Source organism: Amblyomma maculatum, chromosome 2 (assembly GCF_055883805.1).
Source record: "Amblyomma maculatum isolate TAMU_Amacu chromosome 2, ASM5588380v1, whole genome shotgun sequence".
Taxonomy (NCBI): Eukaryota; Metazoa; Arthropoda; class Arachnida; order Ixodida; family Ixodidae; genus Amblyomma; species Amblyomma maculatum.
The window spans coordinates 188487915-188504839 of NC_139345.1; the positions used below are offsets into that span (position 1 = coordinate 188487915).

Genomic DNA, 16925 nt, shown 5'->3' on the forward strand with positions numbered 1-16925 from the left:
TCTTCCGTTGTTTCTTTTCTACCTTCACCCATGCAGTCACGTTCATTGTCATGCCATGGATTCCATCGCTATCGTGAAACTTTGTCGTCCACTACAGCAGCGGTCGCTCTGTGGCCCTGGGTAATATTACACACCATGAAGAAGCTGACAGTGGGGCGGGCAGGAGTGCTTGCCCCACCGCTTTTATTAAGAAGTCATCTCACTGTCATCAGCCATCTCTGTTCTCCGGCTTGCCGTCCTGCTACAATATTTTCATTCGGCTTCGCTGCCGGGCTTGATGGTTATTTTTGTGAGACCCAACATCTGCGTTAAAGCGACTCAGACCCAGCTGAAAATGTCCTACTGGTTTTCTGCTGGAATAGTACTGGTTCAGTACTCTGGTTTATTAGTATATTCCCCGTCATCACTGAACCAGACGGAGGCTGGGTTTCGCCGAAGGCTGCCGAAAGTGGGGTTTGGGTGCTTTCTTTCTGGTAGGCCTGTTGACCTGTGGCAATCTCGGTGCAGCATCTGCCTTGCGCCGTGAATAAAACATAGCTGGAGGACGTGGGCTTTGCTGCAAAGCCCACATAATCCATCTATGTTTCATTCATTCAGAACAGAAGAACGCAATCCTCAGCCTGCCTGTGCGTCTATCTGACAACATGGGGCGGTTTGACAGGCAAGTTGTCGCTGAAACTTGTATCCCTCATGTCTAACGAAATTAAAGTTCGGGTGAACACGTGCAAGAATCGTTGCAGTTGATTTCAATCACGCGTCTGCACTCGAACCATTGCGATTCATCACTGAACTCGGATGCATACCAGTGCGTAGTTATCTTGCCATGCAAGGAGTCTTCTTCCGACGTCATCTATGACACCGACGAGGCTTTCACGAGAGCTGGTCTGCCCATACTCGTAAAGCCAGCAAAAAAAGGCCCCGTGATTCTTCAGATGTCACGTCTTGGACATTCTTCCTGTGTGAAGATTATCTTCAAAGGCGACAGCCTGCCGTCACACATGTTGTCATGCTGCAGAGTCATTCAAATTAAAGCCTCTAAAATATCAGAAATGTATGAAACTTGGCCATGTTCAAGTGGTGTAAGACAGTTCAACGCACCACGAGGCCGCTGCAGTTATTCGCGGAAAACGTATTCGACGCAAGAGAAATTCCAGAAAGGCCACTGCCAACGACAGCCACGCAAACGCGCAGCTGCTGCTTCCTCTTCACCCTTCTCCGGTTCCACCTGGTCCCACTGTGAAACGTCCGCGTACTATGGACAATAAAGACCACGTAGACCATGTGGCCTCAGGGTCGGATTCTTGGCCAGTACTTCCACCATTAAATCCTCCTGAGGCAGCACGACGTCAGTTCCCATCGTCGAGAACATACATCACTAAGGACGGGCTCCCGAATATAGATCGCAAAACCCTTGTGATCTAAAGAACGGTGGTCAACTTCATTCGGCGGCTTTACAGGCTATGTGATCCCCAACTGCTCTACCTTTAACCTTCAATGGCTGGCAAACATCTCACGTTCTGGGAAGACGTCAGAGGCGTCACGCTGTTGCAGTGGAACGCAAGAGGCCTGAGGTTGCAAATTGCAAGTTTTCGGCAAAATGTTTTCACCAATTACTTCCCGATATTGGTCATCGGCGGAACTAACTAAACTAAAGCAGACAGGATCTGCGGATAGGAATCGTTTTTTGCTCGAACATGCGGATAGCGCAGCAAAGTCCTGGTATACATCCACACTAACATGGCGTAGTTTGCTTCCCAGTCCCACCTCACAATGAAAATCAGTACGCATGTTTCATGGTGAAGGGAAAAGCGTTACATTTCACACTGATTTTACAGAATATGTGTCTCGCTCCTCAGAATTGGACTGCGAAAGGCAAAACCCATCATGGAGAAACCCCAGGCTGTTTAGATCATTACTGGTGACCACATCCTACGTACTTCAAGATAATGGACTTGTACGTCCGCCCCAGCTAAGTACATGCAGATCGACTGGACAGTATTTCAAAAGCATATGGAGGAGGCATGCAAAAAAGCCTTCACTTACAGGTTGGAGGAAACTATAGCAAATGCTATGCCTTACTAGTAATTACATCTCATCATCTAAAATACGCAGTGAATTTGACATCGAATTAGAATTTTTATGCGCTCTTTGGCGGCGAGCGGAAAGACGATACAGGCTTACCAGTACCTTAACTTATCTGAAAGCGGCTAGACATATACAGAAAAAGATCAAGTGAAGAATGGATACACTGGCGGACATGCGCTGAAAATTTTGTGCCAGCCATTGGACCCCATAAAATCATGTCCTTCATCTGGCAGAATGTGCGGGGCCTTCGTACATATCCACAGCAAAGAAAGCCATTTTGTGCTTTGGCTGAATATCAAGATCGTAAACAGATTGAGGTAGCAACTGACGTCTGTAAGAATAAAGCAACCAGCGAACCAAAACGGAACACAAGAAGAAGGAGTACACAGGACAGCGCTGTCCTGTGTTTTCCTTCTTCTTGTGTTCCATTTTGTTCGCTGGTTGCATTATGCTTGATTCAAACCAACTAGCCCGCATGGCCACCCTGTTGCAGTCTGTAAGAATATTGCGGGTGCAAAGACTACCTCGGGTTTCCAGCCTCTGCCACCTGCCTCACGGGAATCGGCAATTTATGTCATTTTTTCTCGAGATTTCTTGAGGAAAACTCGACCATGCTCTTGCAAGATGTAGGCATTCGTCTTCACTAGGGCCAGATGGAATTACATACGCTGCGCTGTCCCGTATTGACAATGATGCGCAAGAAGAGCTCCTCAAACATTATAACCACTCTTGCCTCAACGGTGCTGTTACAGAGGAATGGAAATCTAGTCGTCTAGTACCCCTGCTAAAACCAAGGAAATCTCCACTGGAGCTGACATCCTACAATCCAACTGCTTCAGCCAGTTGTGTGGGAAGGTCACAGAAAGTATGGTTTTCACGCACCTTGAGTTGTACCGCGAGCACTATACAATATACCCCAAAGCAAGGACTGGCTTTCGGCGGGATCGCGCCTCTATTGACTGCGTCATTGACCTCGTGGCCACGGTTTAACAGCAGAAACGATCAGAATCATCTGTCCATGGCGCTGTTGCTTGATACCAAAGGTGCCTACGACAACTTGGCTCATGAAGCCATCTTTCATGCGCTGGAAACTGTGGGCATCGGTAGTCGGATGTTTGCGTGGATAGAGAGTTATCTGACAAGGAGATCATTTTTTATTCAGTGTGACGGTGGCTCGACTCCCGAGTATTGTGCCCACCGTGGTGTGCTCCAGGGTGGTGTGCTCAGCCCTTCTTTGTTTAATCTAACACTTATCGCCATCCCAGAGAACCTCCTTTCCACCGTCCAGATATCATTGTACATTGATGACATCTGCATTTAGGCCTTCTCAGTGACACCTCGCCAGGTGCATGCAAGACTTCAATGAACAGAAACAATAACCTTGTCTTATCTTCAGGTGCAAGCTCTCAGCGTTTCACCGGAAAGGTGCGCGCTAGTGGCATTGCACGCAAATTTATGAATAAATATCTGGTATGTATCGACGGTTGTAACATTTCTTACGATGAAACTAATGGTTTTTTTAGGGATCGAGACAGACAGCAATCTATCATATAGCCCGCATTGCATCCCATTGAAAAAAGCTAACATCGATTGCTCACTTACTCCACTTAGCGGAAAATCATGTTTCTCGTCGGTACAGTCTAAGTTGCAGTTGTACAAAGTATTATATTTAGGATTCGTGTGGTGCAGTATGGCCGTGGTTTCAAATAAGTGCAATACTTATTTGTGTACCCTCCAGGCAGTACAGGATTAGGCCGTTCGCACATAAACTGGGCTTCCCTCGGAGCGCATCAACACTGGGAAGTATTACATTCGCCACAGACCACCCGCTTTCAACGTATACTGCTCTACACTCTGCGAATGCCCATACGACATATTTTAAGGGTTCCACACCATTACCTTGTTCAAATGCCTCTGCAGAGACCACATTCTGCATTTGTGAAAATCATAGCAACGCACCAATATTCCATTTAAAATCAGTTCACTCCGGCAGCACAACCTCCGTCGTCAATGTGTTGTCTGCAACTCCCATGTAAGCGCCATGCTATTCCGGCGTTACGAAGACATGGAGCTTATCAACGCCAACCCTTCAGCAACTGACACTGTTCATGCTACACAATGACTATTGGTACATATTCACGTCTATACAGACAGCTCTGTAACCTCTACTAGTTATGCATCCGCCGTCGTCGTTCCTGCGAGACAAGCAAATATTTACCACCTAATTTCGCATAAGACTACCTCTACTGGAGCAGAACTGGCCGCAATTCGTGCTACTGTGAAGTATATCTGTGAACAAGCTCGTCAAAAGTGGGCGGTGTTCTGTGATTACAAACCTCCCCTAAAATGACTTCAATCGATCTTAAGCCATGGCGACCATGAGCAACGTGTAGCGGATAGTCGACATCTGCACCACCAGGCATTACAAGAGGGTCACTAAATAGTCTACCGGTTGATATACCAGGCTACAGTCGAATTGTTGGTAACAACATAGCTGCCGATGGTGCTCGAACAGCTTACGATGCGATCAACGTTGTCGAGGTACCACTGACAAGAGCTGATGCTGCAAGGCATCTTCGACTGATCGCTCGAAACGTGACTAGACAATTATGGTCTAGGCATGGAGGCTGGACATCCCTCTCGCGCCACTTTGACCGCTTACTTCAACTGCAGGTACCATTCGACCTCCCCCGCTGTGATGGCACATTGTTGTGTCGCCTGTGGCTAGGAGTGGCGTTTACAAATGACGATTTCCATCTCATCGGCACGGCAGACTCTCCAACGTGTGAGCAGTGCGGGTGCGTTGAAACTATTGCACACATGCTTTTCACTGCCCTCAGTTCGAGCGTCAGCGTGCCTTCCCAGCTGCTGCACGCCGCCGCTTGTACTCTCGCGATCTTACTGAAGCCATGATTCTGCGCTCTTGGATGACTCATCCCAACGGAAATCAATGAAGGCGCTCCTTAAGTTTTGAAAGGACTCGGGGTAGAGTTTCAACTTTATAAGTGTAGGCAACACCTGGTGGAGTGTAGGCAACACTGAGCCACACCTGGTTAACCTCCACGCCTATTTATTCGATTTTCTCTCTCTCATTCAGAAATGGGGCTTCAATTCCTAGGAACAGTGTTAGTGCATGGACGTAATATCGGGCCTCGTCACTGCTGCTATTACTAGAGAAGCTGCAGGTAACATTGGTGCTAGCCCCACATCGCTGCTAAATGACGCAAGCTTTTGTCTTGTATGCGATGCCAGTATCCAGAGTAGCAAGACCTCCAATAAAACTGACATTCAAAGCCACTGTACTTGTGTTTGTGTTGAGAGCTAAATGCAGTTGTCAGCAACCACGTGATGAAATAGGTAACTTGATGCCACCGCAGCAAAGTTGAAAGGATTGCAGTTATTTGCTTTGAGAGCAGTCCCACTTACTACGCAAGTGCTACTGCTCTACTCAATTGCACCAAAATAATTCTGCTTCACGTTGCATGCCACAAATATTTTTATAAAACACATTAGAAGACGGCTGGCATCAATGCATGGTGACCAAATGTCTGTTGTGGCGATTTGTACATTGGCTTCACGTGACATCACAGGCACCATGACCATGTCCAAGACATGGCTTCTACAGTGCATCTCGAAGCAGGCAGTGATGAGTAGATCAGGAAACCGTGCAGGTTTCTGCCATGCATGGTTGTAGATTCACAGAAGGTGACCAATGAGATGTTACCATCAATTTAAACCACTTTAGCGACCGATTTTTTACTTGTTTACATATTTTTGGCCTAGCTTTTTAGCTTTAAACGCCACTACCGGCACTTCACGGGATCGCGGTACGATAGCACATACCGTGATCTCCTGCATGCGGTTATATGTCCGAGGAAACGCTATCAGGACGAAGATAGGCTTTTAAGGGCCACATGTAAAGCCAAACATACCTGGGGGGAATATTATGGTCCGTTTCAAATTTCGGACCCGCAAAACTGACATCATTTAGATAGTTCGCTATATTTTGATAAGCGGTGGTCATCACTGCCAATTACCCATTCCTCCCTGCGTTATGGCTCTCTGCCTGTATCTTAAAATAAACTTAGTTCCCACAGATCTGCCGGATTTGCATCCAACCTCACCACACTTTACCCAACTGGAGGATCACAAAAGAAGCGACTATATTTACTTGCTTAACATCACCCGTCTAGGCCTTGTAGACGTCGCTTTACGTTTTGTAATCTTGCCAAAAATTGTGAGAGCGACAAGTCTGTTCAAATTTACGCAGATACTTCAGAAGTAATGCCCTAAAATCATTCATACTGTCGATGACGTTTAAGCCATCTTAAAACCGCAAAATACTAACTCATTACACCCATGCCCCTCATCTCCAGCTTCGAGCGTTTTAGCCGATCTTCCGAAGGCGCGTCGTTGAAATCGTCTGCTTCGCGCTAGCGGAGAGCAGACGCAGGGATCGAAGACTCGAACTTTATGCTGCGGCAAAAAAAAAATAGTTTTTCGCATCCGTGACAATTCCAGTACCGCATAGCGGCAGCTAGTTCAGTGTTACTACTACAAGACGAAATACTTAGCTTGTTTGAAAAAATTGTCAGGGGAAAGTACACGCAGGTAACCGCAACAGTTCACTGTCACGGACACACCGCCAGATATAACTCTGCCTAGCTTCAATGTCGTCTTCTCCTACACACCAGAACGACTTCGTCGTCTTGATACTGCACACCGTACCAGTACCCCCTCACAGAAGAAGCACCGTCTCGGTACATACTACACAGGGGAACTCAAATAATACAGTTTCAGACGAGCGATATGCACGACGTTTGGGTGAGCGATTGTGGAAGTATAGTTGGACTTCAGAGGGGTGATCTCATAGGCCACATCGGCGAGCTGCAGCCAGACATGGTAAGGGCCCACCACGTAGCGAGGCAGACGTGTCTCGCAAATGCCCACAAAGCGGGCCGGGAGCCAAAGGAGTACGAGGGAGTCCAGAGGGTAGTGGACGTCATGGTGATGAAGGTCGTAACGACGCTTCTGAGAGCGCTGAGATGCGCCAAGCCGGTCTCAAACAATGTGGCAGGTGTCATCAGCGCGTGCGATGGCATAGCGTAACTGCAGAAATAGTCGTCAAGAGGCAGCAAGGTGTCGAAAGTTAGCGGCCGAAAAATAAATAGAAGGGAAAATATCTGGCGGTACCATGCGTGAGGAGTTATAGAAAAACGTTACGAAAGCTAAAGATACGTCCCTATCACCATAGTGGTCGGGCACATGCACTGACAGCATGTCAGTCATTGTGCCATTAAGGAGCTCAGTAAGAGCACTCGTGAATGGTAGGCCGTTGTGAACTGGTGACGTCTAGAACATGACCGGAGAAGGTCATGAACTACTGAGAGAGGAGAATCAAGATGACGTCATGCATAAGAAAGTCTACAACGCCGGTGGCGTAACTAATGGGGACAGATCTGGTTATAGCATACAGGGTGCTGTAATCAGTCACCAATTGTAATCTATTTGTTCCCTGAAATTGATACCGGGAAAGGTCAAAGAAGATCAAGGCCCGCAGAAGACAATGGCTCAGTCTCCACTGCAATTGTTTGCAAGGGCCCATTGGGTTGAAGTGAGGCTATCTTACGGCGCTGATAGAGCTCACAAGCAGCGACGTAATGACGGATAGAACGGTAGAGACCAGGTAACAAAAATTGTTGTCAAACAATGTCGTAGGGGCATGACACTCCAAGATATCTTGTTGTAGGGGCACCATGAAATTTGGCGAGAGCAGTAGAGCACAAATTAGCCGGAGCGACCAGTAAATGGCCCGCGTCATCTCGCTGCATATTGCATCGGTATGGCTCGTTATAAAGCACAAATATGCTGGAGGAAGGATGGAAGTTCAAGCTGTCAGCGTCTTGGTGTAAATAGCTGATTTTTAAACCACAGTAAACGCATACTCTTGTATACGCAAGGCCCAGCGACCTAAGCGGCCAGTGGGGTCATTAAGGAAGGACTGCCAACACAAACCAGGATGGTGTGTCACTACGCAGCAGGAGCTCCCAAACAAATAATGGCAAATTTTAGCCAACACCTAAACAAGTGCAAGGCATCGCCGCTCGGTTATTGAATAATTGCGCTCAAGGTTGCTGGCATAAGCAATTACGCGGGAGTAGCCATACTGATACTGGGCAAGAATAGCGCCAATATCATGGCCGCTAGCGTCGGTGCAGAGTTCTTTAGGAGCAGAAGGATCGAGGTAAGCTAGGACACACGAAGCAGTGAGGGTCGAAATAAGGGTTGTTAAGGGATGGGTTTCGTCACGGACCCACGAGAAAGGTACGTTTTTCTGTAGAGAGAGGTAAGGGGACGAGCAATGTCTGAAGTTTCTAATGAAGCGGCTGAAATAGGGGCAAAGTCTGAAGAAGCTTCACAGGTCATTTGAGTTATGCAGGGTAGAAAACTCACGTATGGCTCAAATTTGGTTAGCGTCCGGCTGCATACCAGTCTCATCAACCAAATCACCCAGCACTGATTTGGCGGCGGCCGAAGCTGTATTTTTTGGCGTTCAGTTGAAAACAGGCACGGCGAAAAATAGCCAGGATGGAAGAAAGTCAATCAAGGTGGATTTCGAACATCGGAAAGAAAAGACGTAATCTAAGTAGCATAAACACTTTGTCCATTTGAGGTAATGGAGGAGCGAGTCCATCATGGGCTCGAATGTCACAGGAACATCACGGAGGACAAATGGCATTACCTTAAATTGATATAGTCCGTCGGCGGTGACAAGTGCGGTTTTCTCACTATCCCGTTCGTCGACAGCAATTTGGCAGGAGCCGAAACGCATCTCGATGGAAGAAAAATAGCTGGCACCATGCAAGCAGTCAAGTGCGTCGTCAATTCTCGGAAGAGAGAGAGATATTTAATTGGCAACAGGAGATGTCTGCCTGGTGATGAGCCTAGCATACTACTCCTGATGATGGTTGAGGGATGCGGGTGACAAAGTGTGGGAGGGGAAGGGGAAATGAATGAAAAAAAAACTAATCAGTGTCACACACTTTTACATTTTACATGCACATAATCACAGACAGATGAGTTTCAAAGGGTCTCAATCGACCCTGTGTCCTTGGGGAAAGTTAATAAGGCCTTTGCAGCTCGCGCAGCCGACGCTCCGTCGCACCAATAACCCAGGACATGTCCAAGGCGCAAGGCTTTGTCTTTAGCTAAGCTTAAATTATTACGCAGTGTCCTGCGATGTGCTGTAAACTGCCGAGAGGAGGTTACGAAAGGTTCATCACATGTAGAGCACAGAGGGCTGCTCGCTATCACTGTTTTATGTAAGAAGTAGTTTGTATATGACGTTCAAGTGGATTTGGTGTAGACAGTTATGACACATGTTCAATATGTGAGGAATTCGAAAACCGCAAGTGGGATTTATTCGGTGTAGAGGTCGGTGTTGATCGTCCGGGTAACACATCAGAGAGCGTTGCAATCACCATGATTCAGTGGCTACAAGTCTCGGAAGAGAATAAACATCCTTGTTATCTAATTAAGGTGGCGATAGTCGACACAATATATCCAAGTTTGGTCTTTGTTTTTACCTAATAAAACAGGGGACGCCCAGGGACTGCAGAAAAGCTCAATAATGTTGTTTGCCAGCATCTTCTTAACTTCCTTTTGTATGACGTGCAGCTCACCAAGGGAGACACGATAAAACCGACTGTGAGTAGGGCTGGCGTCACCCGTATTGATGCGATGGGTTACAACGGATGTTTGGCCCAATGGGCTATCTCCGAAATCAATATATCACTTTACAACAGCAAAAGGTCGGAGGAAGCTCTGGCTTGATCCTATGGCAAATCGGTGAATATGCCAGAGAAGAGGTTTGAGTGCGATGAAGCCAATACATGCTGCGCCGACAGATGCACAGGCGTTAGGAAACAGGTCAGCGAGTGCTATTTCATGGGGTACACCTTGGGTCGATCGGCTGATATTACCAACGGGGAGATATGTGCGGTTAGTGGTGAGAGTCACGAAGGTATGAGGTTGTATGATGTGATGAAGGACAACATCGGAGATTGGGCAAGTGATGTATGTGCCGTCAGGATGAGCAGGGAACGGGGTCAACGGAACATAGCAGCTTCGGCCAGCAGAGGAACAAATTCGACGGATGGGGGACGGGGCTCGATGCTGGTGTTTTCGGTGCAGAAGGGTGTCTAAGCGAAAAAGGCCAGTGGAGCAATAAATGTGGGTAGTATGGGCAGTTAAAACGTCGATGCCTAGGATCACAACTTGAGGGCAGCGATCGATGTTAGTGATTAGCACTGGGGTAGTGCGACCACAAATGGTCCCACAGGCAGTGCACAGTCCCGCGACGGCAGCGACATTACCATCAGCGACACAAACGGCTGACGAAGCTGGGGGTGTGATAACCTTCCTCAGATGGCGGCGAAATGAAAAGCTGAGGACAGAAATCTGACCACCATTGTCAACGAGGACAATAACAGGCACAGCATCCACACAGATATCTAAATGGTTGCGGTGATGAGCAAGGGTCATCAGAGGAATTGAGGCCGCGTGTGAATTCAGCGTTACCTCCGGGCCCTGCATTGGTCAGTGTTTCGAAAGAGAGCAAGAGCAACGGGGAGATGGTGAACGGCGAGTTTGGGGCAAGGGTGGTCGGCGAATGTGGGTATATGGCGAGCGGCTAGAGATGCGCGGAGCCACAGATTTAAAGTTACGGCACCGCGTGTCATGCAGAATGTTGCGATGAAAGACGCAATCGTCGCTGCGGTCATGATAGTAGCGAGCTTCACGTAGCGATACCACATGGTTTCTGCAATAGCAAGAAATCTGACCGCCAGAGCGGCACATAAAACAGATAGGGCGGTCATCTGTGGTGCGTCATTTGCCGGGTGACAGTAGTGGTAGCGGTCGGGAAGGCCGCAAGAGTAGCAGCAGCTATGACTGGAACATTAGGTTGAAGCAATGGCTGTGCGTAAGACTGATCAGAATTGACGCCCATTTTCACGTGGAGGCCAACATTTGCGAACTTTTGGCGAACGATGGCTTGGATTATGGCTATAGTATCATCTGCTGGCTTAGGAATAACCGCAATGGGTGTCATAGCTTCTAGCTCTTGGCGACCAATCCTCGTCACGTTAGCCGGATGGGACGGCTGATGCTGTGTTTGGCAAGCGGTCGAGGCGGGCAGCAATATGGCAGTGTTCTGCTTGCTCAAACTGCTGGCAAACTTAGAGGACTGAGTCGAGGGTCGTACAGTATTTCCACAGCAGGAGATTAAACGCATCGTCTGCGATTCCCTTTAATATGTGGCCACCTTGTCGCACTCGCAGATGGCGCTGTCCACTATGTGACATAGGACTAGAACCGTCTTGAATATACGACACATACGATTCGGTCCAGGACTGGGTTCGGGGTGCTAGGTGCTTTTTAGCACCGAGCTTGCGTCCGATCGGCTTGCCGAATATATCCCGGTGCTTCTCCTTGCACATAGCCCAGAATGTGAGATCGTCTTAGTGCGTATCAAATCAGACGCACGCCGTACAAACCAGATAGAAAATTACCATAACCAAATTGTTCCAATCATGGATACCCTAAATGGCAAGAAGCTCTTAACTATAAGCAGCAAAGTCCTGGCAAAGGTAAACTTTGGGTTTTGATAATTAGAGCTTTTTTGCAAAATACCAAGAAGTTATTCATTGGGACTAGTAGCGCAACTGGTCCCAGTAGGTAACGTGTTGAAAAATGGCCAGCTGAAAATCATTAGGCTGTCTGCTGGGACCAGTACCGTGCTTATTGGAACCATTAGTTAACCGGGCCAGTAGCTATGACCAAGAAACCCAGTAGGCACCCTCCTGGTAGTAAGGCCAGTAGAAAACCAGTAGGTTTCTTGATGGTTCCTGTAGAAAGCCAGTAGGCTTCTTCATAATTCCAGTAGAAACCTTTAAAAACATATAGGTTTCTTTGTGGTTGCAGTACATACCGGTAGGAACCAGTAAATTCCCAGCGACAAAATTGTACCTGAGGAGGTTATGACTGACGCCGCAGTAGAGTGCTGTGTCATGATCAGTGTTACAGCTGTGGTTCATACGGCTCCTGCAGAGCTCAACGACAGGCTCCAAACGGGAGGCGGAGAACGCGGGACGCCAAACTTGCCACTTGTCACCCCATGACATGTCCCGGTTCTGCGCGGCAGGGAAGCGACGTACAACAAAGTAGCCTCGCTGACGGGCAAGCCGGAAGACATCTTCGCCTCGACGGCGGGCCCCCTTCTATCCCCATTGCACCTCGGCAGATTCGAAATGGGTGACCAGTGCGCTAGCTGATTGGACCTCTAAGACTACCGCCAAGTGCTGCTAGCGGATTGGATAGTTTGTGGGGCAATGATTTCCTGTTGTATATAGAAGCGCTGCAGCTGGGAGAGAGAGCCCGTCCAGAGCATCCGTCCAGTGTAGTACTGCTTGCCAATTTGGGCGCACAACAGAATGCCAACATTGTTGTGTTGCACAATGACAGTGATGTCTCTTTTTGTTCACCTCATCAGGTGTGCCCGGCGCCTTGGCACGCAGACCCAGACGCGAATTGCGACAGCTGGGGAAATTTTCAAGTGGATGGAGTTCAATAACGGGCGCTGCGCTCACAGATTACACGGACACTTTCTCAACAGTTGTTGTCAAGTTACTTGGCTTGAATCTTATACTGCCATAAAAAATGTATGTGCAAAAAAGAAGGCACAAAGAAGACACGAAAAGACAAGTGAAAGGACGAACACTCCTCCTTTCGTTTCTTGGTTTTTCGTGCCTTTTTGCACATAACCTTTCATGGCAGTACAGGACACTTTCTGGTTCGCCTGTACCGAAAAGCAGCCGGTGAGGCCGGGGTCTAACTGGCGTCTACCAGCTGAGTAGCCATCAGTGAAGAGCTCCAACCACTGGATTGAACGCTGTGTGAATTCACTTTGCAGGACTCACCTCAGCGAAAAGAATGTACTTCATCGTGCGCTTGTACTCTGGTGGAAGGCCATTGGAAATCGTCTCCGGGATTTGGCCAAACATCTGCAAAGATAGTGTAATAGAATATTGAATATTACAAACGTGCTTCAGCATACCCGAGCAATATGTACCGTCTTCTCTCATCTCTAAAAATGTTTGCAGCGTTATAGCCCTCCGGCCCTGAAGGTAAAATAAATAAATAAACTGTATACGCGGTACCATCCTAACACTTAATATAAGGGAAAACTTTTCATGAGACAAACGTTCAAATTCATCAACAAACCTAGAGAGAGCTTATTTCGGACAGCGTGCTCTTATATAGCATACGTCTGCGAATATGTGCCATAAAGTTGGCTGATAATGTTTTTTTCTCCTTTGTGTGTCAATGTGAGAATTCTGAGGGCTATGGCATCACCGTGACCAAACTAAGCATTACAATGCGAAAGTGAATTGCGTGAAACATTTCCTTGTGAGAAGACACCGCGTATCACTTTCTACATTCCGTATTCTATGTTTTATTTGTTAACGTGGAGAAGAATAGCAATGAGTGAAAAATTGGCTAAATTAACTTAGTTATTTGCGAAAGTCCTATTTTTGTGAAGCTGGTTGTGTGTGCGGATTGCAAATATGCTGAATGCCTTTTTTCGCTGTACACTTGCTGTGTTTCATGCAACACAGAACTCAACGAAGCACGCCATCAAAGTCTGTAACTGCCTCTTCGCTTAAAAATAATGTTCAGCTAAGAATGTTCAAAAAGCGCTTGTAAAGAAGCCTCAGTGCGAGTCGTGCCTGGGAAGTACACAGAAGGGGAAGATAGGTTCCCATTCTCTGTTCTTCACCTATCGGGTAATTACACTCTAAAAGGAATGCACGAACACGACCCTATGCTAATAGCGCTCATAAGCTGCGTCATCCGGCTCCATTCGAATACCGCGAATATAATTAACCCTATTTGTGGACGATGTGAGAGAAAAGACTAGAAAAATTTCTCAAAAGCAGGTGGAATTCATAACACATTTTAATTGCTAGTTACGCTCGTAGTTTTCACGTTCGCAACGGAATAGTTAAATTTCAGTGCAAGGCGCAGGAACAGATGGAATGCCAAATTATTTCCTGCAGTAATGCAAACAGGCGCTAAGAAATGACAGCCGCTTTCAACTAAATATATCGAGTTCCTAACAAGCGCTTTATAAACATGAATCTACATAGAGTGAAATGCCTTCTAGGAGCGAGTTTTGTTCCGTAACTATAACCATTATTAAGGCGATTGTGGTCCCCAATATTACCGCGAAGCTTTGTGCTTTGCTGACTTTCACAGCGGCTTGCATGGATTTGTGACTTTGACGAAACACGTGCAAGCACATTTTTCTCGAAAGGAGCCAGCGATGCGCTTATATGTTTGCACATTTCTCGGATTGACACAGATGCTTTTGGATTCTGGTCTAGAAGTTCCTTCGCCACTATAAATTAGACAAGGCCGAAAGCAAGAGGCATTTTGTTCATTTATTAACACCTGGCATGATATGTTTGTTCTTATCGCCGCCACCAATTCGCTTACTTGTTTGTTGATGTAAGCGAACCCAATAAACAAATTTGAGTGCCCCGTCAGTTTGTTCTTCTGTTGTCCATGGCACGGTCACAACGTGGCAATATTAGCGCAGTTTTGCTGGGCTTACCTCGGCACAGCTTTAAAGAAATGCAGTTTCAACTTAAAGAACGAGTAATCTTGAACGGCCGCATCGGAGGTAATCACCGAGCATGGAAAATATATGGCGTTGTGCTTATGGAGTCAGTTATATTCTATTTGGTCAGTAGGCTCTATTTACAAATAAAGACGAATATGTATTCTAGAACTGTGTTCTTGTTGGAACCTTCAGAAAATATGTGCTCCTGCCTAAAAAGCGGTTCCATTCATATGAATGGTGTCCCTTACTTTGCCACAGATCAGGTACAGCACACAACACAAAGAAGTATGTATAGACAAAGGAAGCATTCCGCCATGTATATAATGTGTATACATTTTGTCAGATTTTACATCACGCATCTTGGGGAAGCATATTGCGGCACGCTCCCCGCTATTAAAATGTCTCTACCTTTCAGGGCCAGGTAAATCCGATTTATAGGCCACGCGTTTTGTGTACGGTGCCATGCTGCTTCCACTTCACCACATAATTAACTATATTGGCTTCCTTTGTAGATAAACGTGTCTCGTTACCCAAGCAAAAAATATAGACCGATAAAAACTATTCAAGCGACAACAAATTCCAATAATTTTAGTACAGTATTTGAAAGATTACGGACGCATGAAGCGAAAACATTTGTTACTGGTGCTCTTACCGGGAAAAGAAGGCGGAACATGTATTTGGCCACAAGCAGTTCCCCCAGAAGCCAGAGGTGTTCCTACGAGACAGGAAACAGACTTTTTATTTTGCGAGCATATTTCATGATCTTACAACAAATGTGTAATGGCTATTTTTAAAAGGAAAAACAATATACCAAAAAGGAAAAAAGATGGACCGATGCTTACAATAAGGTCATCATCCAGGGCGCATTGATATTGAAGCCGCGCTGAAGAGTGGCGACAGCAACCGTTCTACAGCGCTTTTCGGTAGTGAAGGAAGCATTAGGGTTTACATAACTAGCCCTCACAATCGATATAAAGATGTTATGGGATAATGAATCCACGCTTTGCAGGGGAATGTAACTATTGTTCCGGGGCGCATTAGGGGTCTACGATTGTTTCTCAATAGGAATATATGTTATGGCAACACTCTGCCACAGATGAATGATGTATACACAGTGACATAACATTACGCAGGGGCTTGCAGCCAGGGGGACTGACTTGCGAAAGCTTTACCCGCACCGTTCGCAGCTTGTGAGCTGAACGCCAGTGCAAGTAAGCACACTTCAGCGGTGCCCAGAGTCGTATCAACGCGCAGCTATGTCTCAGCGCTTCACGTCGCATTTCACGTTTGTGTAAGCAGCTAGAAGGACTGGCTGGTATACTCTTTCCACAGCCTAAACAAGTGCGGAGTTCGCGGCCGCGATGCGCTATAGGCAAAGAACAGCGCTGCTGCCCAAGGCCCAGGTTTCGCATTTTATCGGCAGCGGACCATGCTTCGCGATGGACAGATAAAAGATTCGAAATTCATCACTGCCTCACTAGAGCGCAATTCACAATCATGGGTTGCGCGAGGCCTTCGGTAGCTTAGCTAGCAGACGCCAAGCGAGTCGCAGCAGCAGGAGCAAAGTGACTGAAAAAACGCGGCACTTAGTTATGACCACTGTAAACTCCTTACTATTTACTAAGTATCTGCAAAATTTATTCCTTATTGAGAGCTCTGTATCCGTGCGCTGGTAATCAAGGCGAAGAAACAATACTAACGCATTTTTCGCACATAGCCGGTCGACTAATTCCATGTGCGCTGGCAGCGCTAGAAAGCGGGGCCTAGGAAAGAGTTGCTCGCATTTGCTGCCGCCGCTCGCCTGCCGGTGCATTTCCTGCACGCGGGCCATTTTCACTTTACATCTGTTGATACGAAACAGTTTAGAAGCAGGCGTCGAGCAGCAATCGGAGGTTGCAATGACGTCACATCGGCGCGCTGCAGTGAATCGCTCCTCGCGCATGTGTGCCCGCAGTTATGCATACGCTGTTCAGATGCTGGGCACCACAACGCGGGCGCGAGTCTTGATCTGGCTGCTGAATTTCGACGGGGGTGATATGCAAGAGCAGATGTCCGCTGCCTAATGTAAGTGCATACTTAACACCTCCGGGTGGCCTAAGTATCGCGGTGACTTCCACTGCGCCTCCCATTAGGACCTATGTGTAACTTTGGGATG

The 16925-nt window shown here is 47.1% G+C and overlaps 1 long non-coding RNA gene across 1 annotated transcript in view; it reads right to left on the bottom strand.

Moving 5' to 3' along the window:
* LOC146200643 (uncharacterized) overlaps positions 1-16601 on the bottom strand; it is a 37338-nt gene extending 20737 nt beyond the window's left edge. The window contains exons 1-3 of the long non-coding RNA XR_014704680.1: positions 16572-16601; positions 15423-15485; positions 13065-13148 (exon numbers count right to left, since the gene is read on the bottom strand). This is a non-coding gene — a long non-coding RNA (uncharacterized LOC146200643). The remainder of the gene's footprint in view (positions 1-13064; positions 13149-15422; positions 15486-16571) is intronic.
* Between the last annotated feature and the right edge of the window lie 324 nt (positions 16602-16925).